This window comes from Mustela putorius, unplaced genomic scaffold (assembly GCF_011764305.1).
Source record: "Mustela putorius furo isolate JIRA1106 unplaced genomic scaffold, ASM1176430v1.1 tig00003875_pilon_pilon_pilon, whole genome shotgun sequence".
NCBI lineage: Eukaryota > Metazoa > Chordata > Mammalia > Carnivora > Mustelidae > Mustela > Mustela putorius.
The window spans coordinates 3,588,461-3,616,069 of record NW_025422026.1 but is presented as its reverse complement, the minus strand read 5'-3'; the positions used below and the strand labels follow the sequence as shown (position 1 = coordinate 3,616,069).

The 27,609-nt window shown below is 49.4% G+C and overlaps 1 protein-coding gene across 6 annotated transcripts in view; it reads left to right on the top strand.

The window, feature by feature from the left end:
• Window positions 1-27,609, top strand: part of SH3GL3 (SH3 domain containing GRB2 like 3, endophilin A3) — a 131,492-nt gene that overhangs the window by 25,438 nt on the left and 78,445 nt on the right. For 2 of the 6 annotated variants that reach the window (XM_004763659.3, XM_004763657.3), the window contains exon 2: window positions 27,139-27,235. The exons of the other annotated variants lie outside the window; for them this stretch is intronic. The gene's annotated coding sequence lies outside the window, so the exon portion shown is untranslated. The remainder of the gene's footprint in view (window positions 1-27,138; window positions 27,236-27,609) is intronic. 6 annotated transcript variants of the gene reach the window in all.

The following is a 27,609-nucleotide window of genomic DNA, read 5'->3' as shown; positions in this document are numbered from 1 at the left end:
AAGTCTTAGTTCCAGCATCAGCTCTAAAGTCCAGAGTCTCATGTAAATATCCTCTAAGGCAAACTCGAGGTAAGTTTCATCCTGAGGCAGAATTCCTCTCCAGCTGGAACCTGGGATACCAGGTAACTTAAGCAGCGGGACAGGCACAGAGTAGATGCTGCCATTCCAAGAGGGAGAAATCAGAAGGAGGGAATGGGTGGTTGGGTTCCAAGTGTTTCCAAACCCTAGCAAGACAAATGCCATTAGATCTTAAGCCTGAAGAATAAATCTCTTGGGTTTGGTGCCCTCTGTCTCTGGGACCCACCTGGGTGGTGGTCCTACCTTCAGGACCCTTGGGGGTGATGGTCCTGTCATGCCCCCACAGCTCTGGATGGCGGACCCCTGACCCTGTCAAGGCAATGAACCTGCCCCCAGCGACCTGCCCCACTTTGAGACTAAGGACCCAGCCCTGATCACTCTGCATCACCTTTGGAATCTTTCTTCGCTTGTCCTTGAAGAATGGTGCGTTTTCGCAGCTGAGGAGCTCTGTGGCCTAGTTCTGCTGGAGCTAAGAAATCCCTTCATTTTTTTTTTTTTTAAGATTTTATTTATTTATTTGACAGACACACATCACAAGTAGGCAGAGAGGCAGGCAGAGAGAGAGGGGGAAGCAGGCTCCCCACTGAGCAGAGAGCCCAATGCGGGGCTTGATCTCAGGACCCTGGGAACATGACCTGAGCCGAAGGCAGAGGCTTTAACCCACTGAGCCACCCAGGCATCCCTGAAATCCCTTCATTTTGTCCTTAGTCCCCTTCCGTTCCTTTGGCTTAATGAGTTCTTCAATGGATTTCATTCTTTTAATTTCATTTTCATTTTGTGACAAGTAGAAACCAAGGAGAAACCAAGCTGTTCCTTCAGTGTTTTGCTTAGATATGTCCTCAGCTGGGGTTTCCTAGGCGGCTCAGTCAGCTAAGCATCTGCCTTCAGCTCAGGTCATGATCCCGAGGTCCTGGGATTGGGCCCTGCATCGGGCTCTCTGCTCAGGGGAAGTCTGCTTCTCCATCTCCCTCTGCTGCTCCCCCTGCTTGTGTTCCATCTCTTTTTCTGTCTCCAATAAATAAAATCTTAAAAAGAAAGAAAGAAATGTCCTCAGCTAAGCGTCCACTTTCATGGCTCACAACTTCTGCCAGCCACCACACACAAACCAGCCGCTTCAGGCAACTTCTCATCATGGTCCATCAAGGACTGCCTGTGTCCAGGCCCGTGTTCCTCATGTCCATTGGAGGCCTCACCAGAGGACCTTTCCTCTTCCTGTTTCTCCCGCATTTTGGTCATGATTATATCTCTATCTCTAAGAAGAGAGAAGCGTCTCTTTTCTTTCCGAGCTCTTCCACAATCGCCCTTACAGCCATGTTCCCCGTGGGCACCTGTCACCAGTGAGCCTCAGCCTGTACCCAGTTCCAAAGTCGCGTCTATATTTTTAGGTCACAGCACACTTGTCACAGCAACGCCCCACCGCTTGGTACCAAAATCTGTTTTAGTCAGCTTGAGCTGCGTAACAAAATACCGTTGACCAGATGGCTAAACCATCCCTGGGTAGGAAGTCTGAGGTTCAGTTACTGGGGAGAGCCCTCTTCCTGGCTTGTCGTTGGTCGTCACCTGGCTGCCCTCAGATGGAGGACAGAGCTCTCGACTCTCCTACGTCATATAAGGACACCAGTCCCGTTGGGGGGGGGGTCCCACCCTCAGGAACTTACCTAAATGTAATGACCCCTTAATGGCCTCACCTCCAAATACCACCGCATTGGGGTTGGTGCTTTCCCATATGAATTTGGGTGGGGACAGAAACAGGACACAGCAATACTCAAACATACAATGTGTAAATAGGTGAGTACCTGTCCAGTTCTTTGGGTCTATGCCTATGTGGAACAGCTCTTAAATCGCATGATCTGGGATTCCCGCCCGCCCTCCCTTCCTGTTTTTGTTTTTGTTTCTATTTTTGTTCGTTTCCCCTGTGACACCCGCGTGTTGGAGTGGCCGGGCCAGCTGTCCCACCTTCTGTCCTCACGCCGGTTTTCAGCACCGTCGGCTGGGGGTCGCATTTCCTGTTATTTGCCTCCAGTGTGTTGATTTTCTCTGCCTGCTTCCTCCCCTCCCTGCGTTCTGTTGGATTTCTTTGCCTCTTCGGTTTGGTATGTGGCCTGTTTGCGGGGAGCGTGCCCTTGTTTCCTGTGGGGGCCCCCGTCAGCCACCGCTCTTCCCGCCACAGAGCTGTGGGTAAGACCTTTGCTCTTACTCCGCGAGGAATTGTTTTGCTCCCTTCTGCTTCACATCCTGGTCCTGGCCTCAGACATGTTGTGCTTCTGTTGGCTGGTCCATGAATGGCCTAGTGTTGGCTTGTGGACGCGCCGCACTGTCCGCTCACTGGGCCCCCCTGTCCTTGTTGTCAGGGCCCCAGGCTGGGCTGCTGTCGCCAGTGCGACCTTCTGGTCAGTGGCACAGCTCGGGCAGCTCTTTCTGGCTGACACAGTTTCTCTCTTTCCCCTCCCCATCTGTTTTCTGACGAGGGATAAGGTGAAGGCCAGCTCGGTAGGACCTGGTCGGTCTTTCCTGCCGTGAGAACTGGCAGCTGTGTGCAGGTCCTCTTTCCAGGTGAGGAGGCTGCCGGCCCAGGAGCTCGCCGTGCTGGTGGCTTGCTAGGGGCTGTGGATCCAGGATGCAGGAGGAATACACGTTACAGATAAGACGAGGGACTCGATCTCTTCGGAAAGGGGTTCCCAGCAAGCTTGCGCTGGTGGTGTGGCTTGGCTTAGATCCCTTTGGGGTTTGGCCAGTGAGGTTAGGCCACCAGTGGGGGATCATGGCTAGCCCATATGGTGCTCCTTTTGTGAATTAGACCTCAACACCTTTCACTTCCATGTGTGGGGACTCTGTTGGCCATACTGAACTTGTTACAGTGGGTCTTTGACTGCCACGTGCTAGGAAATTGTAGGATAAAGACACAGACCTACAGGGTCTGTGGTGGAAAGGGCATGCTCCCTTTGCCTGGGCACAGCTCACGCAGTGTGTGCTCACCGGCACACCTGCAGCCACTTTGGGTTGGGTGGCTGATGTCCACTGGTCACTGACCATGGAGTGGGATTCCTTCCCAACAGTAGAAGAGCCTTTTGATTTTGCTGATTTTGCTGTGTGATACAGGGATTCTTAGCTTTTCCAGACCTGTTGCTATCCCTGCCCCCCTCTAAACTTGTATTCTTTTTCATGGGTATGTCTGTGGCCCTCTAGGCACAGTTAGTCCCCCGCTTCCCCTAATCCTTGTTGATTTTCTGGTGGGGATCCTGGTGAGTTCTGAAGCGCTAATGCTGTGTACCAAGGAGGCACGGGGGCCCTGGAAGGCCAGCACTGCCTCCACTAGCACGCGGGGGTCCCTGGAAATAGCTGCTGTCTCCTGAGGCTTTGGGAAGCCTCGTTTCCCCCGACTGCACTCTAGGCAGATGTAACGTCTCGTGTGACTCCTGGGAGATGAGACTGGCTCGTGAGAGGGACTCCAGGAATCAGGGCCATTGGTCTGCTTTCCCTAATTGTGAAGATACCCTCCCTGTGAAGGACACTGAGGCCCACAGTAAAGTGAAGGAAAAAGGCAAAAAGCTCCACAGGTTTCCACTCTCCGGGGTGAACTGTGGTTCCTTCCCTTTGATGGCTGCTGCTTCCTTGGGTGGGATGAGGCTCACCCTGGGCCCTGTCCTTCAGTGACTGATTTTCTGTCACCCAGTCCTTAGCTGGTGTGTGATAGCGCGGGGACACCTGTCCGTATCTGCAGGCTGCATTATTCTTCCGTAACTATGAACCCCAGGCTTGGGTTCTGTTGGGCGAAGCAGTCGCCCGCTCCCTGGGGCATGCTTGTTGTCCATTCCAGGCTCCTGCTCTGCTGTGTGATCGCAGGAGAGTCACTGCACCTCTCTGGGTCTCTGCCTCTAAAATGAAGACAACGTATCAAAATACCCTTGCCAGGACGCCTGGGTGGCTCAGTGGGTTAAGCCGCTGCCTTCGGCTCAGGTCATGATCTCGGGGTCCTGGGATCGAGTCCCGCATCGGGCTCTCTGCTCAGCAGGGAGCCTGCTTCCTCCTCTCTCTCTCTGCCTGCCTCTCTGCCTACTTGTGATGTCTCTCTGTCAAATAAATAAAAAATTAAAAATTAAAAAAAAAAATACCCTTGCCAGGTGAAATCAAGCAGGGGACTGAGGCCTGTCAGAGAGAGGACAGGTTTGTTCCTATGGGCACTGGAGTCTGGTGGGAACGGGTTGAAGCCATGAGGGACATACGTAGGTAGCTGGACAGACAGAAAGACAAAAAGGAGCTGAGCCCTGTCCCTGTGGCAGGGGGAATGGGAACGGGGTCACTGAGGACACGATGGTACGGCTCACAGAGCTCTGCTGAGAGTTTGGGAAGAGACTGCTGACCTTGTGTGAGAAATGACCTCAGAGAGAATGACGAGGTCGGGACCCTCGAGGTCTCTATGCCTGACCCTATGGCCTGCCCTGCCCTGCGGGTCTAGGCTGCTTCCTTTCCACAGCGGTGTGGTGGAGCACCACAGCCAGTGACCGCTGAAAGCTCAGACGGTCATTAGCATTTTTAAGCAATAAGCATCGTTTAATTGAACTTGGTACATATTTTTAGATCTAATGTTCTTGCACACTTAATAGCTACAGTGCAGTGTCAGTGTAACTTACGTGCATTGGACCCTGCGTGTGGTGGTGTCTGCCTTATTGCTGGGTCCGGAAGCAAACCCGCGACATCCCCAGGTGTGCCTGGACTCGGAGCCCTTTCTGGGGAGTGTGGGAAGTGCAGCACTGGCGGGGACTGGTGACTGATGAAGGACTTCTGTGTGCCGGGCTGGGTCTCAGATCCTGGGGACACCGAGAGAAGCAAGACACGGTCCTTGCCCTTGAGAAGTCCCGGTGTGTGTGTGTCCAGGAACAGGGCCAAGGCTTGTGTCTAGGATGGGCTTCTTTGTGCCGTGACTTGGTTGAACTTGGTTGGACATTTTGTGATCAGATAAGTAATACCCATAGAGTCTGTGATAAAGTAAATATTTGGTCTTCCTCACTGGTTCTTGACCCACAGCTCCTAAAACCTTGGAGTCTTGTGAGTGATAAAATTGTCTTTTATATGCTTATTGATGAGTGGGGGCTGGGGACCCCTAGATGGCTTTAGGTGGGGCTGGTTGCCAGAAAGACCCAGGCGTGATGAAGTTGCAGCTTTGAGCCCTAGCCTTTGACTTCTTGACCTCCGTGGCCGGCGAGGGGTAGTGGGGCTGGAGACCGAGTTAAGGCCAGTGAACAGTGACTTAATCAAGTGACCTTATCAGTCATGCCTACCTGGTAGAGAACTCCATAAAAGCCCTTAAATGAAGACGTTTGGAGAGCTTCTGCGTTGGTGAACCTGTGGAGGGTGGTGAGCCCCACCCAGGGGGCATGGGAGATCTGTGAGCCGTTCTAGCAGATTATCCGACCTGCGGAGGAGACTGTAGGAACCCCCCACTTTGTAGCCAGGCCGGGCAGAAGTGCTGGTAATCCCATGCTTGGGACTCATGTCGAAGTGAGGGCTGAGCCCTCAACTCTTGGATCCGATGCAAACTTCAGGCCCTTAGTGTCAGAACCGGAGGGCACTGTAGGACACTAGTTGGTGTTGGCACCTGGAGAATGATTGTTGGTGGAGGCACAACCCACACGTGTGGGGTCACTGCATTGAGTGAAACCGATCAGTGTCTCCGATGACTTTAAGATGACACACTGGAATGCTGTTGGTCTGGGGTGATGTTCAAGGCATTGACCTTATCATGGAGGTCAAGAGAGACCCTGTCCCGGTGGTCAGCGTGGTTCCTAAGCTCACCCCGTTGGTAGGTGTTTCTGGAATGAGTGAGTTGGAGGCAAGTAGAAGTGACCTTGGGTAATGAATGAAAATGCAGTAAAGCTCCTTCCCAAGCATCAGGGGGCTGACTTGTCCGTATTGCGTGAAACACTGCACTGGACTAGATGGTTCTCTGGATTGAGCGTTTGTGTCCCTTCAGGAGCTGCTGCTTTAGCGTGGGCTGTCTGGGCAGTAGGATCAGCCAGCGCGGCTTTTCCTGGGAACCAGCGTGGGTAAGATGTGGAGCCCCTGACCAGCTCCCTCTCCCAGACACAAAGTCGGAAATACACGCCGTGCCCGGGCTGCTCGGGCCTGCAGCTTGCTTTCCGAGGGAGCGGGTATTTGAGAGCTGCTTTGAGGAGTGAGAGACTAAGTGACAGCTTCAGGTGTTCAAGTCACGGTTAAACCCAGCTCAGGATGCGTCGGGGAGGCGTCTGGATGACGCAGAGCCTCACTCCCTTGGTATTGGCTTGGCCTCCAGCGCGGGAAGGAGGTCGGCCTGCTGGGGAATAGTTGCATTAAGCAACTGAACCAACCAAGGGAAGGGAGGCAACCGGTTGTTAGATGCCCTCCCCGACCTCCAGGTCTTCCCATCAGAAGTTAGAATCTTCTAGCTACTGAGTTTACAGTGAACATGAAGGGGGAACAAAGAACACAGCACTGCTGGGTGGGGGGGCATCTGCGAAATCTAGAATGTGGGAATTAGAAGGGCTAGATAACCCATTTCTTCTGGAAGTCCGTGCGTGGGCAGGAGTAAGACGGAGAGGGAAATGGAGATGAAGGAAACGCCCAGGAGGGCAGAAGCAGTTGGCCCCCTCCTTCAGCTGGACGGCCTGGGGGGGTGGGCTCGCTGGGAGTTCTGGGGCTGGGGGGGACTCCTGTCAGGCCTTTTCTCCCACCTGAGAGAGTACACCGCCAGCAGAGCAGAGCCCCAGAGAATCAGGGGCCCCTGAGCCTCAGCCAGTGATGGACAGGCAGGTGCACAAATTACCCAGTGTCGTCCTTGCCTCCTGGGGTCAGGACACCGGGTGCCCTGCGTTCTCTCCCAGACTCCCAGAGGAACCGCGCTCCACGTGCGCCCTTTGCCGGCTTTCTTTCTTTCTTTCTTTCTTTTTATAATAAAGTTTTTTTTTTTTTTTGTAGATTTTATTTATTTATTTGACAGACAGAGATCACAAGCAGGCAGAGAGGCAGGCAGAGAGAGAGGAGGAAGCAGGCTCCGCGCTGAGCAGAGAGCCTGGTGTGGGGCTCGATCCCAGGACCCTGGGATCATGACCTGAGCCAAAGGCAGAGACTTTAACCCACTGAGCCACTCAGGCGCCCCCCTTGCCGGCTTTCTTTCCATCAACGGCTCCTTTCCCTTTTCTCCAACCAGTATTTTGCTGGGGGCCCCGCCCAGGTAAACTGTGTGCACTTGGGGCCCTTCTCCAGGGGGACCCACACTGAAACAGAGGCCTCTCGGTCCGCTGCAACATGCAGACCTTATCCGCTTCCCGATTTAAACAGACCGTCTGTGAAAAGGCAGGAGTCTGCTGGGGAGATAGGATCGCCGGCTGGATGTCAGATGCTGTTAAGGAATTGTTGTTGAATTATTTTAGGTGTGGAAATCATTTCTGGCTGTGTTGAAAATATGGGTGCTTCCCTCTTACAGATACAGACGGAAGGACTTGCAAGTATTGGGATTTGCATTGCAATAAGCCGGTGATGAGCGATGGCTACATGATGGTTCATCACCTGGTTCTGTCTACGTTGGTGATATGTTCATAGTTTTCCAAAATAGAATGTTCAAATGAAGCACAGGAACATTCCCATCTGGGCCCCCTCCTCTGTGGCGGGATGACCCACTTCCGGTCTTGGTGCCATGACACACCAGCTTTGGTTTCAGTGTGACCCAAACCTGGGGCTCATGAGCTCCAAGCATGTCCGTCCTCGGCCCCGCTCACCCTGGAAGCCGCATCCCCCACTGCGTGTCCCTAGCCAGACCGGAGGCTTCCACAGCACTCAGACCTGCTGCATCCTAAAATCTTAAATCCCGTCCAGTGATCTTCTGTTCCGAGATCAACCCATTCATCGGGTCTTCTTGAATCTACTTTCCCATCTGCAGCCCCTGCCCCTTCCCCAAGGCATGTGGTTCTGACAGTTTCAGTTACATTCCAGAGCTGCCGGGGTGGGTGAGTGGGGAGAGAGGGGCCTGGGCACTGGGGGTCAGGCCAGGCTGTGGGCTTCTCCTTTAGAGTGGTGGTTGGTAACTCCAGTGAGGTGCCCAGGAGGATGTGATGACTTTGGCCTTGGCAGTACTCCAGGGGTATTATAGGACAGGGGCAGAAAAGAAGGCCTTGCCACCATGATTCTAAGAGGTGGGAAGCAAACCCCAGTCCGGGGAGGATCCAGTAAGAGAATAGTACAGTCCTCCAGGAGAGACCGTTGGAGAAAGCTAGAGTTGTTGCCAGGCATTAGCCAAACAAATGGTGTGGACTTTTCCAGAATGAAATTGGAAAATAGGAAACTGAGGCAGAAGTCTGATCTTGGAGACTGAACACATGGGCCAGGTTTCGTCTGGTCTGACTGCTCAAGGCTTAACCACCAGTATTCTGTGCTTTAGGGAGCAAACGGGACGGCAGCCCTCAGCCACTGGAGGGGATGCGACCAGTGCCCTGCGGGGCTGGTTTCTGATGGGCTTGGCCACCGGAGCAGGTGGCCGTGGAGAATGCACTTGGAACCTGAAGGTCTTTTCTATTTGTCTTATTTATTGAGAGGTCTCAGCTCTGTACTTAAATAGAAACTGGCTTTATTTTTATCAATCACTGTTTTCCACTCTGCTGAAAATTCTCCTTTCCTTCTGTGGAGTGGGACCCCAAGGATACCTTGGGCGGAGCCATAGCTTTCCTGCCATGCTCACTTTTTAGGATACCTTCCATTTCCATAGTTATGACGTAGTCTGTCCCCTATAGCGTGGCTAGAGGCAGGGTTCTGGTTGTAGAAGTGGAGGAGGGGCTGGGGTCAGGCTCTGAGGCACCCACCGTGCTGGGTGCAGGGGGTTAGTGGGGGAGGCCAAGTTCTTTTGTGTCTCCCACCTGGGCTGGTATGTGTGTACGGTCCCTGGCCTTGGTCTGGGTGAGTAGCTTTGCCCTAGTTTCCCCCATTGGTCCCATCAGTGGTATAAAATCCCCCCATTTTCTTTGGTGCTATGTCCGGTACTTATACTTGAAGCTGCCTGGGGAATCCCCCGGGTCCTCTTGTGGGGTGCCCTGCCTGTGCCGTCTTGAGTTGGGGGACTCCTGGAGTCTTCTTCCGTACCTTCTGAGGGCCAGGGAGACCAGTAGTCCTTCCTCGAAGGCAGCTCCAGTCTTTGCCAGTGGTTTTCTTGGAGGCCCCCTGCCTGGCTTGGGGGAGGGAAAAGTACTGCCATCAGTTTCCCTTGAGAAGAGGAAGAAGTAAGAAAATGAGCTCATACTTACGTACTGCAGTTCTGAGCACATTAAGTATTTTAACGGAGCTCATCCCTGTGACAGCCATATCCACGTGGTGTTATTATCCTCATTTTATGGACCAGAGGTCTGAGGACCAGCGTGGATATGAAGTGACGCAGGTCCCACAGCGTGCGGGCGGCAGTTCTGGGACTTGAGCCCAGCCTGTCTGGCCTCGGGGTTCCATGTTCCTTTCACCCTGAAGGGCGCGTCCCCCGCAAGGCTGGCCTCCCTGGTCCTCGCCCTGTCCTGGTTTGTGGACAGTTTGGGTGGGGACGGGGGCCAGGGCTGGCATCTGCTGGTAAGCGTGGGGTGCTGGAGGCTTCGTCTGTGGCTAGAAGCTTGTTGGATGTGGGATATCATGAGCCTTTGATCTATGGCTTTGGCCTTAGCTCTGATTCAAGGTCCCTAGGAAAGTTCCACTCAGCTTGCTCCCTCTGACTTATCTCGGCAGCACAACAGCCCCCGCTCTCTCCCCAGAGCTGGGTATCTTCTGGCTTCTCTTCCTTTCCTGCCCACCTCGCTGTCCTTCAGGGCAGCCCCTGGCTCACAGACTCTTTGCAAGCCCCATCGCTGCCTTGTTTTTCACACTTCCTGCAAGCCTGGAGCCCCAGAGCCGTCCGCCGTCCATCTGCTCTCCTCCCGGGGCTGCCGGGCACTGCTGGAGGAAGTCGTGGAGCCGTGCTCGTGTCCCAGACCTCCGCTTCAGCTGCAGGATGAGCACTAGTCCTTCACGGTGCCTCCCATGGCTTCCTCTTCCACTGTCCATGGTGGCTCTTCCCGACCCACTGCAGCCCTGAGCGCTCCGGGCATCCGTCCTGGCCTCTCTTCCTCATCACCCTTAGTCACGTGTGCTGCTTCTGTAAATGCTCCCTTGACTCAGTCTCCCTCCAGCCCCTCCCGGCTCACTCCTTTCTTCAGGGCCAGACTGTTACAAAGTGTTATCACCCTCCCCCCAAGGTCACCTGCCTCTTCCCTCCCAGTCTCCCTGTGGAAAGGCTTCCATCGGGGTCCTCAGTGTCCTCTGCGAGAATCCAGCAGACATTTGTGCCTTGATCCCGTGGGCTTGGTTGTGCATGTTGATGCCCTCCTCCTCCTCGAAACACCTGCTGTGTTCGTCCTCGCGGCGCCACTTACTGCTCAGACTCCACGCTCTGTCGGCTGCAGCGTGTGGCTTCTCTTTCTCCGTCCTTTTCAGCTCGGTGGCCACTGGGACTTCGCTCTGGGTCCTCTTTGTCCTTTAGCTCTGCTCATAGTCCCCGGGCGAGCCCATCCGCTCTCAAGGTGACCCATGGGACCTCCTACCAATAATTCTCAAGGCTGTTTTCTGCCTCCTGGCATTTCACGTCAGTTATGGTCCCCGCCTACCTAGGCATCTCTACCCGGGAGCCCCCCACATCTCACATGGCCCACCATTGTGCTCCCCCCACACCCTGCCCCAGCCTTTTCACCACTCCAGTTGCTAGAAACCGTACAACTGTTCTTCTCTTTCGGGCAGGGGGCTCCAGAGCCATGTGATTGTTGATGTGATGCTAGTCATTATCTGTTTGATTGTTTTTTTTTTTTTTAACATTTTATTCATTTATATGTCAGAAAGGAGAGAAAGCTAAGAGTAGGAGTAGGCAGAGGCAGAAGCAGGCTCCCTGATGAGCACAGAGCCCAATGCGAGACTCAGTCCCAGGACCCCGGGATCATGATCCCACCCAAAAGGCAGATGCTTAACTGACTGAGCCACCTGGGTGCCCCTTGTTCGGCATTTCTCGATGGTCGTCATTTACTTGGTGCTGTCTGGGTACCCACTCGACACCCACATCTCTGCAGGGCCCACATGCTGTAGATTTTACTTCCTAAGGATCCTAAAATCTGTTAATCCCTCTCGGTACCCATCACTGCCTCAGGGGGCCTGGCTCATGGACCATCCCCGACCTTGCTGGTACACCCTGTTTTCCTCCCTTTCTAGCCATCTTCCCTAACCTGTGAGAAGGAGCTTCCTAAAACACGGATCTGATTATGTCCCACCCTACAAAAAACCCGACCCCTGGCTTTTCAGGCTTCTCAGGGTCCATGTCTGCTGCTTCCCTTTGCTGCCAGGACCGTCCTTCCTCTGCCTGTGTCTGCTGACCCAGCTCTAGCCATCCAGGACCTCCCGCAGTTGGGTTGGGTTGCCCTTTGGACCATGTCCATGCTCCTCTTCCTGCTGAGGGATCCGTCGCTGTCTACCTGGTACTTGTCTTCTCTTCCTTCAAGACTCTGCTGAAGCATTGCTTGCTGCTTCAGGCACTTTTGCTCTTTCCTGGCTCCCGCCCCCGCCCCCCGGGAAAGTTGCTTGCTCCCCCGCCGGCATCCTTATAGCAGGTACACGTGTACAGGTGTACATACCTGGTCTGTTGTGGCCTAGGAGCTCTGTCTTTCTTGTCCCTTGGTCTTTAATACCTAAAGGCTCAGAAAGGGAGATTCATGCTGACCAGTATTTTATCCAGTACTTAATTCATTAAAGCCATAAATGTAAAAGCAGATTCTAAGACTTTTTAAAAAAGATTTCATTTTAATCAATTAATTAATTAATATATGTCATGAGGTAGGAGAGGGACAGAGCAGGAGGGAGAGAGAGCATCTCAAGCCAGTTATGCTGAGCACAGAGCCCAACCCAGGGCTAGATCTCACAATCCTGAGATCGTGACCTGAGCTGAAATCAAGAGTTGGACACTTAGCTGACTGAGCCACCCAGGCGCCCCTCCATTTAAATTTTTGAAAAACTGTATATGGGGCACCTGGGTGACTCAGTTGGTTGGGCGACTGCCTTTGGCTCAGGTCATGATCCTGAAATCCCACGATGGAGTCCCACATCAGGCTCCCAGCTCCATGGGGAGTCAGCTTTTCCCTCTGGCCTTCTCCCCCTCATGCTCTCTCACTCTGTCTCTCAAATAAATAAATAAAATCTTTTAAAAAATATATAAATCTTGTAAATTCATTTGTAAACCCAGTAACATTTGTGTTAAATAAAAAAACCAATTAAGCCTTTCAAACAATACCATTTATACATTTCATTGAGTAATTTCTCTTAAACATTGTAAAGTGTAGCTACAAGTTCAATGTGTATAATTCTCGGAAGGCTTAAAACTCCATAAACAGTAGACAGACACATAAAAATGCCTGCAAACATTATTACCGTGACTGGGAGCCTTACTAATCATTATATATAGTACAGAAACATTAACACCCGGGATTTCTTTTTCCCCACAGTCCCAAGTCAGCTGTGGTCCCCTACATAGAATTGGGAAGCCAAATACAGCCAAGCTCTGTGTTACTGGTTAGATACTGGGACCTGCATTGAGAATGCGGGCTCCTTCCAGAGTGATTGTCGCTGGGCGGTCATTCAGTTGATGCTCCTTGCTGGTGTCAGGCATCTTCCACATCAACAGCCCATTCCTTTCAGTGGGCTCTTGTCCACTTCCACATGTTGATTTTTCAGCAGATGGGTAACTTTTTCCGAAATAATGCATCTTATAAATTATCAGGGACCTCCTAGGCTTTCGGATTCTAATTTCATTGGAATTAGTCTAGGATTTTTTTCAGATCTCCCCATTCTGTGCCCAGGCCCTGTTGTGTTATGTAATTATTGTGTCTTTGTTTGCTCTAATGCCGTGTGTGTACTGATAGATTTCGTGTATTTTACTCGGGTTGCAGTAATACTAGTTCAAACACTGGTAATCATTGACTTAGGTTTATAACTGGTATAGTTCTCATTGTTTACCATTTTGTGGTCATTTTATTGACTCTTAATCATTGAATCTCTGGGCCTAGAGCAGAGATGAATACACGTGTCAGGCTCTCAATCAGCATTTGTCTAGCGAATGATGTGTTTCCTTGAATAGGTTTGTGAGGATTGGAATTGTCTTATTGTTTTGCAGGACCCTAACACAGACTGGGCCTGGTTCATGGGAGCTACTCGTTATGTATGCATAAATGAATGAACAAGGCAGAAATTATGGATTGTGATTGCTGAGAACATTAAAACAATTGGATGGAGTTTAGTTTTTGGAAGATCTGTATTAAACGCCAGCCTTGAGCATCTCACCAAATTCTCTCTTGTTGACTCCTTTGACCTTCTCCTTCCTGAGCACCTGATGGCTCCCCTTTGTGGGCCACTTGCAAGGCTCTCAGAGCAGGCTGGAGTTCATAGGTGTAGCCCTGGGCCAACATGGCCTTTGAGCCACAAACGCTGAGCCTTATTGAATACCAAATCTCCCTCCACTTTTGATCTTGAGTAAAATGCCACCTTGCAGGACATGGGGCCTAGCTTCTTGAGTGGCTGCTAAAGGGCTGGGTGGTGAAACCAGAGACACTGGGTCCTTGGTTCTCTCTGATGAGCCTTAACCAATGGGACGTGATAGGAGGGAGCCACACAGATAAATTTCCTTTTCTTCCCTCCCTTCCCTGGGCTACCCTGAGGTGCAGCTTGTTCTTACAGCTCTTTCTGAGAAAGTCTCAAGTACTGGTTGGTCACACCTGCCTGGTGGCCTGTTGCCCCCTCCTGTCTACCACCTTCTGGCTTGTTGCAAAAGTGGCCTGTGCCATTACTTACTTTACTGCATCCTCCCTAGTGTCTTCCTAGGGCCCCACTCCCTTTGTCCTCACCCTCACCATCCCAGGCTTATGCCTCTCAAACAAATTGTCAGCACGTTAATCCTTGCCTCAAGCTCTGCTTTCTGGAAGACACAGCCTAAGCAGTACCCTTTGGTAAAAGTTATAGTCATGAATTCTGGAATATTTTTCTTGGCCTTCTCACTGTCTCTGAGACTTAGTACTTTGCAGGACTGGTTTATGTTGGCAATGACTAGAAAATATTACCTTTTTTGTTGTTTTTGTCTGATTTTTTTTTTTTTCCCAGTGTTCCAAAGTTGTTGTATGCTTGTCAGAAACAGACAGCCAATAGCTTGTCACCCTGTTTATGGCACAGTTAACAACTTTATGAAGTTTATGAAAGTAAATTGGTTAAATTTGAAATTATTGTCTGTGTTTTTACATTCCCTGTAACATAGCACTGTAGGCAACCCAAGTTATGAAGGACATAGTTCACATCTTAAGATAAATTCTAATTTTATATTTGTAAAGCACATCTGAAGAGTACTTTTTACCTTAATCTGATTTTCTCCTCTTGACTTACAAATTTAAAAATGATATCACTTTGTTAATCTTGGTCCTGTTTAATATTCTTGAAACAGTTAGAGGTGGAATTCAGGGTAGGATTATTGGTGTCACAAGGGGAAGAGACATTGAAAGGTCAATTTACTCATTTTCTTATTTGAGTGCAAAATCTGTTACTCATCCTGGGCATGTGAGAATGTATTGTGCATTCAAGACCTACCAGCCTCTTCTGGACAGCTTAGAGGAGAGCAAGGAAACCCGATGACTCATTAGAAAAATAGGGGTTTTATAAATAATGTTAATTGCAGTATTTCACATGCAGACAAATCCAATGGAGACCAAATTTCTCTCTAGGAATAATATAAATTAACCTGTGTTTCCCATAGGAGCACTGGCTCAGTATTTGCTCATTGAAGAAAAAGTATAGAATGCAAAGAGAAAGCAAGAAAAAAGGCATCCATATCTCATTACCATGCATTTACGTTAATCTTAATATTTGGTGTATATCTCGTATTATTACATTGACATACGTCTGTGAAAATATAAAAATAACATATACTGGCTTTGAACCTACTTTTCTCACCTAACAATATGTCAAGAATAATAAGCAGAACTTATTGAGTGCTGTGTCGGGTGATGAATTTAAGAGGTTGGTATGTTTGATTCACCTAACCCCCCTCGGCAGCCCTAAAGCATAGGTGTTACCTGTCTCCTGCTTACAGATGGGGAAATCGAGGCACCAGTCCGATGACTGTTGTGCAGAGTAAGTGTTGGATCTGGGATTCTGGGTCCCGCTGGTCTGGCTTTAGTTCGCACTCCTAACTGGAATATCGTGTAGTCAGGGACCACGTGCTCCTGTCTCTGACACATCTTTGACAATTTCTTAGGGAAAAACATAATTTGGAGGTAAGGTTTCTGGCTGAGCATTGCATATTTGAAGGACTTCTTATGCATTGCCAAGCAAAGCTGCAGAAAAATCTTCCCTCAAGAGGATAAAAGAAGCCCCGTTTCTTTCCACACGGGGCCGAAGGCAGCACACTGTTATTTTGATTTTCATTTCTTTCATTCTGAGGTGGAATATTTTCCTATTTTTACTCGTACTTTTCACTCTTTAAACGAATTGCCTATTTATTTACCCTGTGGCGTTTGTCCTTTATTGGTTTTTAAGGATTCCTTACATATTTCACATGATGGCTAAATTATGGTAAAAAATTGTTCCTTGCGGGTCATTTGAAATTTAAAGTGATTTACAGAAGGTTTTTATCGCGATGTCCACCCTACCTGTGGAGCAGTGCGTGAGTAGACCTGTGCAGTTCACCAAGTGAGTGTGAGATGAGCTGCCCCCACCACCCCGTCAAGCAGCAGAATCTTCCCGGCTTCCTGCAAGCCTCCCGTAGGAGCTGGTTGACTCTCCTTCCAACCTTCTAGAAGCCACTGTTGTGATAGCCAGTTTCAAAGGTGGCCCCCACTGATTCCCTCTTTCAGGGATTCCTGTCTTCCCTCACTCCCCGTCACACTGTTCCCACAGCTGTCCCATGTGACCAATACAACATGGCAGAAATCATGGGGTATTGATTCTCAGATTGTGTTAAAAAAGAGTGTGGCTTCCGTCTTGGGCTCTCCCATTCTCTCATGGATGAATGATTCTGGGGGAACCCAGTTGTCGCATCTTGAGGACACTCCGGTAGCCCCGTGCAGAGGCCTGGGTTGCAAGGGAATGAGGGCCTCAATCTAGGAGCTCGTGGGTGATGGAGGCCTGCCAACAACCAGGCCGCACATCGTCCTGCCTTCAGGGCACCGCAGCCCAGCGGACAGCTTACTGCAGCCTTATGATACTGTGGGCCAGGACCACCCAACCATGATGCTTCTGGATTCCTGAGCCTCAGATGCTGTGAGAAAACAAATGTTTGCTGTGGTAGATTGTGGCATACTGGCATAATTTGTTGCACAACAATACATAACAAATGTGCCTATTCTGATTTTTTTAATAATAATAATAATGATTTCCTTGCTTATAATTACAGTTTTACCCATCTATGTGTATGTCTGAACCCTACAGTTGAGTGTTGTGCATGATTTTTAATTTTTATGCATGGGATCCTTTGTATTTTTGAATTGGGGTTTTTAATATCATGCAAGTTCATCCATGTAGCTTCATTATTTTATCATTATTATTTTATCTGCAGTCTAGAAATCCACTATATAAATCCTACACTTAGGTGTCTTTTCTCCTGTTGATGGTCACTGCCATTGTTTTCCAGTGTCGTGGGCTGTCATGAACAGGGTCGCTGTATGTATTCTGGGCACATTGGTTTTCCCACATTAAAGTTTTTTAAAAATCTTGTTATCAAAAGGCATCATTTAGGGCACCTGGGTGGCTCAGTGGGTTAAAGCCTCTGCCTTCGGCTCGGGTCATGATCCCAGGGTCCTGGGATGGAGCCCCGCATCGGGCTCTCTGCTCAACAGGGAGCCTGCTTCCCTTCCTCTCTCTCTGCCTACCTGTGATCTCTGTCTGTCAAATAAATAAATAAAATCTTAAAAAAAAAAAAAAAGGCATCATTTAGTCTTTGGAGAGTTTTGAAAAAGACAAGTCACAGAGCAGGAAAATATATATGCACAGCATATGACAGGAAAGAACTAGTATCTACCATATATAAAGAACTGCAACAAATAAATAATAAACAAACAAATAAATAGACCTATGCAGATTGCATGGGTTTTCCTAGGTCCGCCTAAAGCTGTAGTAGCTTAGCTAAAGGGGATGGGCATCTTCACCTTTTCTTTCACTTTCCAGATGACGCCAGATTATACCAGTGTACACTTCCACCTTTAGGTTATGAGAGCTTCCAGTGTTTCATGACTTTGTCAACATTTGGTATTGTCAGACTTTCAGATTTTTGCATCATGTAGTGATGCCTCATTGGACTTAAGTTTACATTTCCTTGGAGACCAAGAGGTTAAGAACTCTTTCATTTATTTATTGGCCTCTTGAATTTTATCTTTAGTGCCATGCTTGTTCAACTATTTTGTCCATTTTATTATTTTCAAAGTTTTATTTATTTGAGAAAGAGAGCATAGAGAGAGAGAGAATGTGTGTGAGCATGAGCGATGGGAAGGGGCAGAGTGAGACAAAGAAGTAGGCGCCCTGCTCAGCCAGGGCTCGATTCCAGGACCCTGAGATCAGATGAAGGCAGATGCTTAACCCACTAAGCGACCCAGGCGCCCCTATTTTGTCCATTTTATAAATTGTCTTTTTCTTATTTATTTATTGCAATTCTTTATATATGGTAGGTAGTAGTTCTTTCCTGTTATATGCTGTGCATATATCTTTTCCTGCTCTGTGACTTGTCTTTTTCAAAACTCTCCAAAGACTAAATGATGTCTTTTGATAACAAGATTTTTAAAAAACTTTAATGTAGTAGGATTTTTTTGCAGTCCATTTTATTTGTCTTTTGTTCCTATTAAAGTTTCTGATTAAAAGCCTTCCTGCTCTGAGATTCCACAAATATCACCTACGTATGGTGATTTTATTTTTATTGTTTCATTTTAAAAATATTTAGACCGTGGGGTCACTAGGAATTGTTTTTTTTGACTCTGTGAGGAGTGTGCTGTGTGCAGTGTGTTTTTATGATTACAGGTTAATGAGGTTACAGACTATTTTGGCCTCTTCTACCCATCTGAAGTGCTATTTATCTTTAAACTATATAATATTGGCTTTATTTCTGAACTTTGTTTTGTTCACTGTTGTTGCTATTGATTTGGGCGCCTCCTGCTTTTTACAGTGACTACAGCTCTGCTCTCCATCTCTGTTAAAACCTGTCCCTCCTCCTTAATGGTGTTCTGCAGCATTCCTGACATTTTTTAGTTTGCATTTTTATTTTCAAGATGAGCCTTAGGACCTTTTTGTCAGTTTCCTCAAAATAGGAACATAAGAATTATTATCTGGCTTGCATTATAGATGCATCTGTGGAAAAAGGACTTGTTTGGGATTTTCGATCTTCCCACTGATGAATGTGTCCTGGTTCACCGTGTACTTCCAAATTCTTTTAGTTCCCTCGGTAAAGTCTTGCAGGTTTTCTTTCAATAGAGTCCGGCAAATTCTTTGGAGGTGTTCTAAGTCCTCAATATCTTCTGGGGCTGGCGTGACTTCCCACTTTTCTCCTCAGTGTTTTGTAACGTCTGGCTTTCTAGCCGCTTCTCCCTTGGAGATCAAGGGCCTCTGAGAGCTGACTGGGGCTGAGCACCATCCCACCTCTGCCCTCACCTGAGTAGATTTTATTTATATAATGTCTTCTGTGTAAAACACTATAGTTTTCCTGACCCGTTATTACTGAGATTTGAAAATCTGTTTTTGCATATATATTATTTTTAACTCATGACCTTTATTGTCATCTTTTATTGATTTTATGGCTTTTTTTTTTTTTTTTTTTTTAGTGATTCATCTTAGATCTTCCAGGTACTCATTCATTCAAAACATTTATTGAGGGACGCCTGGGTGGCTGAATTGGTTAAGCGTCTGCCTCCAGCTTGGGTCATGATCCTGGGGTCCTGGGATCAAGTCCAGCATCGGGCTCCCTGCTTGGCAGGGAGTCTACTTCTCCCTCTGCTCCCTGCTCCCTCTGCTTGTGCTTTCTCTTGCCCTCTCTCTCTCTCTCTGTGTCAAATAAATAAAAATCTTAAAAAATATGTTTATTGAGGGGCACCTGGGTGGCTCAGTCACTTGAGCATCTGACTCTAGATCTCAGCTCAGGTCTCAGTATCAGGGTTCAAGCCCCACGCTGGGCTCCACACTGGGTATGGAGCCTACGTTTAACCCTCTGAGCCACCCAGGCACCCCCGGATTTACATTTTAAAAAGAACATTGTGTTTGCTGCCTGAGAATAAGGGCACAGGTAGCCCCTAGGCGCAGCCTTTGCTAGCTCTAGCTCCTCCCCCAGGAGCTTCCTGTGAATTAAGCACCTGGCAGGCCTTTATGGAATGGATGTTTTGGGTTATTTTTTTTTTTAAAGACATTATTTATGAGAGAGAAAGAAAGCAAAAGCAGGGGAGCAGCAGGCAGAGGGAGAAGCAGGCTCTCCATTGAACAGGGAGCCGGATGTGGGGCTCCATCCCAGGACCCTGAGATCATGACCGGAGCTGAAGGCAGCCAACTTACCGACTGAGCCTCCCAGGCACCCCAGTGGTTTGGGTTTTTTTTAATACACGCGGAGCATTTTTGTATGCTTTAAAAACACCCACACATTTCAGAAATACCTGTTTTTCTTAGGAAGAGTATGGAACAGAAGAGTGAGGGCGGTCAGAGGGATGGCCCGTGGGACGGGCCAGTGTACCCAAGCCCCGTCCTCCGTGGACAGGAGAAGGGAGCTTGACGGGTGTCGGAGGTGAGGAGGCGGGAGATGTGGCCCGCGTGTGCGGAGATCAGATCCCAGGCATGTGGCTAGTGGGGGGCGTTCCCTCCCGCTGACACCTGCAGGGCACGGCAAGGACTGTGTCGGTGAAGTTTATGCTCGCTGCCTGCTGGTCACTGGATTCGGGCTTGAAATTAGCATCTGTTTTCTGTGACCTCGTTCTCGCGAAGCTGAGTTCTGATCATGGGGGATCGGACCTGCTCAGTAATTTGCTGCTCAGTAGTCGGAGTAATGAAGAAGTTTGTTCTTAAGCGAGGATTTCATATTTCAGACCTGGTTTTATTGGTGTGATAAAGGTTGGTTTCTGTTCAATTTAGCCGCTCGGTCAGGTTTGGTTCTGTTAATTTAAGAACTCTGTCTACACTTTAAGAAGAGGATTTAAGGGGCGCCTGGGTGGCTCAGTGGGTTAAGCCTCTGCCTTAGGCTCAGGTCATGATCTCAGGGTCCTGAGCCCCGCATCCGGCTCTCTGCTCAGCGGGGAGCCGGCTTCCCCCTCTCTCTGCCTGCCTCTCTGCCTACTTGTGATCTCTGTCTGTCAAATAAATAAATAAAATCTTTAAAAAAAAAAAGAGAGGATTTAAACTTCTGGAGAAGGAAAGAGGGCAGAGTTCTTTAAAGAATATGCCATTTTTATAATGCCTTCCAAATTTATCAAGAAACATGAATAATTCAGGGGTTTAACCCTACAGTAAGTAGAAACTGTTTTTTGGTGTCTTAAGGGGTTTCAGTCACTCTGGGAAGAGCCCATCCCCCGTCCCAGTCTGCCCGGGGCTCTACCTTTGCTCCTATTCTCATGCAGCCTTTGCTCCTATTCTCATGCAGCAACCAGAATGTTCATTTTAAAAAAGAACACAAAAAACCCATTTTAAATCACACCCTTGGAAAAAGTCCCCCCCCTCCACCCCCCAGAACAGTGCTTAGGAATAGTTGGGCTGGAGTGTCTCTCTCTCTCCCGCGCTCCTGTGGCTGTGGGCCCGCCGCTCCTCCTTCCGGAGCGTGCCCAGCGCGAGGTTCCACGGGAGTGCATGAATGTATGGGTTCGCCCACTGGCCTTATGTTGAAGGAGAAACAGAAGAGAGTGTCATGGAAGGCTTGAGGCCTCTTTTTTTCTTCTTTGGTAGCACAAAGTGCTTTTTGTTACTAATGCATGTGCCATCAGATGGCTTCACCCACAATGCACAGCAGTTGAGTAATATAGCTCTGCCTGGTGCAAAATACCTCATTTTGTACAGAAATGCAGAACCGCTTCATGTAGATAGGAGAGAAAGAGCCTTTGCTTTATTCACATATGAATAAAACGTCTTTGTTCATGGAAGAGAAAAGTGCCTCTCATTGTCCAGAAGCTCTGTGCATTTTAAGTGAAGCCGATGGCCCCGATATAGGATATCTTTCAGGGGAAGAAAATAGCTTTCCTTGATGTAAGTTCGGGCCCTAATGCCTACTATGGTGGCATAAATGATTTTTGCTTTGCCGTTTGGTTATTACGTAAAAGACCTTACGTTTGCCTCGGCTGTCCCCAGCAGTGAATTGGTTTAGCAAAGTTTTGTAATTTTAACTTGAAGTTTTTTTTATTGTTTATTTATATTCTGTGTCCCACCTAGGATTTGAAGCAGCAGAATGTGAAGGGCGATAAGGAATCATGATCAGGGAAACTGTAAATGTGTCGTGGTGAGGTCAAGACTCGTGGAGGTCTGTGGGCATAGATGTTCCCATGGACGCACCTCCAGAAAAGTCAGTGGACTTGCTCTTGTTGATTCTCAGTTGTTTGTTTGTTTGTTTTAAAGCATTGTATTTATTTATTTGAGAGAGTGGGAAAGTAGGGGGAGGGCCAGAGGGAGCGGGAAGCAGACTCTACACTCAGCGTGAGCAGGATGCAGGGCCGGGTCCCGGGGTCCCCAGAGCATGACCCGACCCGAAATCAAGAGTCCCGTGCTTCACTGTTGGAGCCGCCCGGGTGCCTCCATGATCAGATTTGATGTTGAGCTTCCCAGCAGCCAAAGTGAAAAGAGGGAAGCAATCAGTTCACCCTTTCTCTGGCCTTGCAGAGGGCTGTGTAAAGCAGGTCCAGCTCTCAGCGGGAGGGTGGCGTTGAGGTTTTCTCAAAGGACAGCCTGCCCTCAGAGGAGCAGAGTGAGTGAGGGATGGGGGGGTGCGGGGGAGGGGGTGAACACCAGTGTTCCTGCCTTGACCTCCCTCTTTGGGGAGGCTGCTGGTCTGCAGAGCCCCCTGCGGGACTGCGAGTAGGAACAGGGCTGGCAGGAATGTCCTGGCGTCCGCTAATACCAGCTCTCCAGCTCCTCGTGCGTCCGGACTCCTGGCCTTCTCGGAAGTGCTCACTGGTTCTTAGCAAAGTGAGAAAAACAAGGACCCATGCGGGGAAAGAAAGCGAGTTTCTATCAAATCTGAACTTCACTTGATTCTACTTACAATTTTAGTACTTAAAGGTTCTTACTAAAATGAACAGCAATAGTTTAAAAAAGGGGTGAAGAATCCCTTCCTGAGGACATGAAAAGTTGGAAACACTGTTGTATGGAAACAATAATAATAATAATAATAGTAAATTATTAATAATTTTTGTAACATCTTATTTTATAAAACACGTATATGAAAGTCTTTAATAAAATATTTTATTATATACACACATATAATTCATAATAATGTATTAAAATATAATTTTTTAAATTCTTACTATTACGAGTACTGTTATAACTAATTATTGCCGTTAAAATCCCAAAGTTTGCAAACTCCTGTTCTCTTGGGCTGTGAGCATCCCTACCAGCTGCTTTGTCTCTGGGCTCAGGATGAAACAGCTCCGTCCCCCCATTTTGCCCCCTACACGGGGTCCTGTGCATCTTTTCTCCCCGCCCCTCAATTCACCTTGGCTGCTAAGAAGTCACACGCTTATCTTTACCATCCCCCCGGGATTTTCTCCTAAACTCCCCGGCCCTGGCCCTGTAGTGTGGTGCCTTAATGTTGCAGACGTATAAGCTCATGGGAGTCCCCAGGGGAAGGGGGGAGTTTGTTGCTTGGAGTAATGCTGGACATGAAGGGAGCCAGGCTCCCAGAGAGACAGTCTTCATGCTGGGGTTCTGCCTAGTGTGGGCAGGACACAGACTCCCTGTTCTGGGAGTTCCACATGGAAAAGCAACGGTGCAGGGGTGGTCAGACCCAGGTCCTGTGCGGAGGTCAGGGATGGGCCCTGACAGGTCCACCCCAGGGAGACAAGTGCCACCTGCTACTTCGAAGGACTTGTCCCCACCCTGATTCTCTCCATTAGTGGGGATTTTTGAGAACTCTTCAGGAAACCTCACAGCCAGTGCTGGGCCCTGGGGGCTGTGGGTGACATTGCCTTTGTGTAATGAGGGGCACTGACATGAGCTACTGAACGGTTTAAGAGCTAGAGCTGTATATTTAAGGCGATTAAAAAAAAAAAAAAAACCTGGGGCACCTGGGTGGCTCAGTGGGTTAAAGCCTCTGCCTTTGGTTCGGGTCATGATCTCAGGGTCCTGGGATCGAGCCCCACATCGGGCTCTCTGATCGGTGGAGAGCCTGCTTCCCCCCCTCTCTCTCTGCCTGCCTTTCTGCCTACTTGTGATCTCTGTCTGTCAAATAAATAAATAATATTTAAAAAAAAAAACCCTTTGAGTAAAATGTGTTTAATACTGTTTAATAACTTTGTTTTTTTAAACAACTCTACATTTACTTAATAGTAATCTAGTTCTTGTCTTCTCTGAGGTCCCCTGACTCTTAGAGTCAGAAGCCTTCTAGGGACTTAGGTTCCAAAATATCTTCTTGTCCCAGGAAAGCCTGATGCTCTTCCCATTCCTGACGTCAGCAAAGCTGCTTCTGGTTCTGGCGGGAGCTGCTTTGCTTTGCTTTCCCTGCAGATTAAATTTGGGAAGATCTTCTCTCTGCTTCGGAGGGAAGCCAGACTGTGGTCCTGGGCTGGTCACTTTTTCCCTGACCTCTGCCCCACCCCCCTCCCCTCTTCTTCCTTCCCCCTCCCTCCCCCTCCCTCCTGCTCAGAATCACAGTGTAAGTGTAATTGTCACTCTTCCTCCCCACTGCTGTCTGGCTGTCACCTCCCCCGCTTGCTCTCCCCACCACCCCGACTCCGAACAAGGTGTCGTTTTGCAGAGGACACAGAGGATACCCGTTATCCAGGGGAAGGAGCACCAGCAGCGTTTTTTCCTGCTTCTCACATCTTTAAAAAGGTTATGTCTTTTCTCCTTATAGAGCAATTTGAAAATAATCCTGCTTAGAAACCTTACAGAGCACTGGGCCTTATGACGAGTGCCACTGCCCCTTCCTTGCTGGCGGGTCCCTAGGAGCGTGTAGAGAGGAAGACGCGGGGCTGCACCGAGGGCTTCCCCTGTTGCGTGTCTGTCGTTCCCTGCGGGGCGTGTTTGTGACTCTTCCCGCCTGACCTCCCGCTGGCGGTCCATCAGTCACCGCAGAGTTCACGGGCATGCCGTTTGATGAAGTTCTAGAACCTAGGTGAGGTTCGGTGGGCTGAGGTCTGGAGCCGATGACCAAGAAAGAATTCTTGAGACATCTTTGGTGCAAAAGGTGGTTTACTAAAGCACGGGGACAGGACCCGTGGGCAGGAAGAGCTGCTGCCCCAGGTTGTGAGGGTCGGCATGTTATATACCTTGCGGTTGGGGGAAGGTGAGGGGATGGGAGGTTTCAACAGAGTTCTCACATGTTAGGGAGGGCCTACAGGGTGCTGGGGGACGCCTTGCCCTTGTGGCCTGATCAATGTCGTCTTTAGGTCAGGCACTAACATCAAGATAGTTGGGAGATCCTTGGTGGGGTGTTATGATCCCGCTATCATTCACATTCCCTTCTACCTCAGCCTCCTCCAGTTTATGGTGGGAGGGAGACATTAGGGCTTCAGGAACCGAGAGTTATTTGCCTCTGGAAATTTGTGCTATTGATAAGGTAACCTCCCTGTTTAGGTCTCTAGGACATCTGTAGAGCAAGGGAGATTCCTGTTCTGCAGGATTGCGATCCCTGCAAGTTAACTATTTATCGTTTTATGGCGGTCAGGGGTGCCTGAGGAATGCTACACATATGGAGGGGAGCGGGTGAAGAGGGGGTGCAAGGTGCCAGCTTTTGCTCTGTCCTCAGCCAGCCTCCTGCTCCCTCATCACCGTGGAGGGGGTTTGAAGAAGTTGTTGGATCGAGACAGAACGAGGGCAAGGTTTTGAACATTAAGCGTGTAGGGTGTTAATTACTTGGTCATGGAGAGGAAATTTGTTTTCTGCGAGATCATCTGTGACTGCGGAATAAAGTCCCATAACGTGCTGTCCCGGCGCTGATGATCTCTTCCACCTCCTGTGCGAGCCTAGGTCTGCCCAGACCCTCCACTGTTGAGCACACTGGGTGTGTCCCCCTTCTGGGCCTGGACACACAGGACACCTACGTCCCCTGGGGCCTTTCCTTTCACCTGGGAACATCCTTCCCCTTCCTCTCAGCCTCTCCAATGGCCCTCACTGTCCAAGGCTAAGTGCCCATCTTCCTTCCTGTCTGAAGTCTATCCTACCGGCCCCGAGATCTTCCCTCCAACTCTGCCGTCAACTTGACGTCACGTGCCTTTGGTCTTTGGGGTTTGCTCCTCTCTGTCTCGCTCTGCCCCGTGACCTTCTGTTGATTTCTGCTTCCCACGCCACCCAGGGCATGACGAATCTTTCCCACGTGGAGTTTTTCCATTGAATCCGAAAAGTGACTAAGAGCAGAAATCACAAATGAGTAAGGATCCCAAGTGAGTGATGGTCATCCTTGGATGATTACGGGACAGACACGAAATTTGGAGCACTGAGAGGTACGGTGGCGGAGCCGTCCTCCTGGAGGGAGTCTCCGTTTACTGAATGTCCCCTATAGAAAAGACCGTGAGAAACAGCCCAGACCAGAGTTATTTCCCACATGTTCTTCCTTTCGTGCTGCTCACAGGCAGCTCTGCCGAGCCTCCTTACCATGGGTGGAGATGACGGGCTAAGTAAGGGTGCCTGCCTGTAAGAGGCTTAAGGGCAAAAGTCACAGTGCCCAGGGTTTGGGATAAAATAACGTGAAAAATAACTTTTCTGGGATACGGTGAGCTGTGACACCCTCCACTTTCCAGAACAGTGGCTCAACTTCTTTGAATATTGGGACCTAAAGAAGGATAGCCCTTGGAAAACTTTTCCCACTGTCATTTCAGCCCACGAGACACCTTGCAAAGCTCAGGTGCATTGGAAATACACAATGAAATGTTCAGGGGTAAAGTGGGGGGGTCGGATCTGCCTGTGCGCTCACCGCGGCTGAGGGGGGAGAGGGCGGGAGAGAGACCGGCGGGGCGGGGGACAAAGTCGGTGAAGCGACATTTAGGAATTGGCGGAGGACGTTGGAGAGCTCTGTGGGACTGGGGGTTCCTTGTAAAATTCTGGCAACACCTCTGTAAGCCAGACATTTGTTTCAAAAAATTATTTTAAAAAAAGCAAAAGCAAATTCTTTTAACTTTTTCCAGTTATAAAGAATGAGACAATTGCAAAAATGGTTGCGTGTGTGTATGTGTGTGTTTTAATCTGTGGTAGCACATTGTGTTAAGGATGGTTTTTCCACCATCACCAAGCAGTCAACTTGGTCCTCACACCGTCGGCCTGGAGCCAGCGTCGGGTACCCCGTTCCGCCGGTTCAGGGCCCCGTCCCCCAAGACCGCCCCCTCCCTCCTGCTTCTGACTCCTGCTGCCAGTCGGGGTTGTTCCCAGCTGATTCATCTACCAGAGCTCAGAGAAATGGTGTATTTATGAGCTCCCCGGTTTATTATGAAAGGACGGAACTCGAGAACAGCCAGATGGGGCATGGGGATGGGGCGTGGGGCTTCCGCGCCCTCGAAGTGTGCTGTCCTCCTGGAATCTCCGAGGCATAAGCTTTGTGGTGCTCCCAAGGGGGTCCTCATGAAGGAATGACAGAAGACAATGCCACTCAAGACCGTCCAGAGGTTGTTGGAGCTCTGTGCAGGAACAAAGGCCACATCCATCTCTTGGACCGCAGGGTTTAGGGTCCATTCTCCCAGAGACACTGCATTTAGGGCAAGAGTTGGTGGGGCCTCTTTGGACCCTGTCATAGGTCCGACTTCCGCTCCCTGGGTGTGACCCCCTAAAATGTCCCTGTCCTCATCCCCGGAACCTGCGAGTGTTACTGTATTTTGCAGCTGTGATCAAATTCCGTTCATCATTTTTAATTAGGTCAGCATCTTGAGACGGGATGATCATCCTGCATTATCTGGTTGGGTCTGATGGAGTCACAGGGTCCTGAGGAAACGCTGGCAAGACGGAGGAGGAGGTAATATGAAGTTGGAAGGCAGAGGCCCAGGTCATGTGACTTAGGGGCCCGGAGTCAAGGGATGCGGTGGCCCCTGGAGGCTAGGAAAGGCGGGGAGGCGTCTTGTTGCCCAGGGGCCCTGGAGGAAACCAGCCCTGCTCATGCCTTGACGTGGGCCCAGGGAGATGCATTTAGACTTCTGACCCTCAGGTCTGCAAGGGACTGCCTTTGTGTTGTTGAAGCTGCGAAGTTTTGGGTTCTGTTTTACAGGTGACACATACACTGGGTGGGGGCTTCTCTCCCTGAGATCATAATTAAGCCTTAGGGAGGCCAGAGTCTGAGCTCTGGATCGTCATCAGTGTTTCAAAGCCTTGTCAGCAGGCCCAAATAAACGA